This window comes from Camelus ferus, chromosome 20 (assembly GCF_009834535.1).
Source record: "Camelus ferus isolate YT-003-E chromosome 20, BCGSAC_Cfer_1.0, whole genome shotgun sequence".
NCBI lineage: Eukaryota > Metazoa > Chordata > Mammalia > Artiodactyla > Camelidae > Camelus > Camelus ferus.
In genome coordinates, this window is record NC_045715.1 from 11,534,325 (window position 1) to 11,535,059 (window position 735).

The following is a 735-nucleotide window of genomic DNA, read 5'->3' on the forward strand; positions in this document are numbered from 1 at the left end:
ATATATTTGGAGTATAAAAAGAAACTCAAAATCACTTACGATCACATTACATAGAGTATCTATTGTTATGCCATTTTAATAACTCTGACTATATATTAAGCCTGGAGCTTTTCTAGAGTGAGAACCCTCCTCCCACACTCTACTCTTTCTTTCTCCCACACCCTCTACATTATCTTCAAAGTTTTCTTAGCTATTCTTGGCCATTTGCTCTTTTATTTGAATTTTAGAATCAGGTTTTACTAGAACTCTGTTGAGATTTTTATTGGATTTGCATTCTTTTTATAGATTAATTTCAGTAGAATTAAAACTTTTGCTATATTGGTTCCTCTCTACCCTAAACACAGTATATTTCTCCATTAATCTACGTCTATTTTAATGTCTTTTTAAAAATATGAAATGTTTCAGAAATTTGCATGTCATTTTTGCACAGGGGCCACGATCATCTTCTCTGTACTGTTCCAACCTTAGAATATGTGCTGCCGAAGCCAGCACTCAGAAGATATATCTTAACTGTTGGGTTATATCAGGAGGGAAAGGTAAGAGGTCACATGTTCATTAGGCTCTTCATGAGACAGTAACTGACAAAGAGATTAAGCTAGACTAATTGTATTCATCACACCTAAAATTGTATCCATCACACCTAAAATTGTATCCATCACACCTAAAAGGGTTTAGTTGTGTGCTAACAATGGGGAAACTGTTTCTAGCTTTTGCTATCTTGCCCCTTCTAGCATC

At 34.7% G+C, this 735-nt stretch overlaps 1 non-coding gene across 1 annotated transcript; it reads right to left on the reverse strand.

Moving 5' to 3' along the window:
* Window positions 1-385: 385 nt before the first annotated feature.
* LOC116658405 lies at window positions 386-492 on the reverse strand. Its single transcript, XR_004313785.1, has one exon. It is a non-coding gene; the product is annotated as a U6 spliceosomal RNA (small nuclear RNA).
* Between the last annotated feature and the right edge of the window lie 243 nt (window positions 493-735).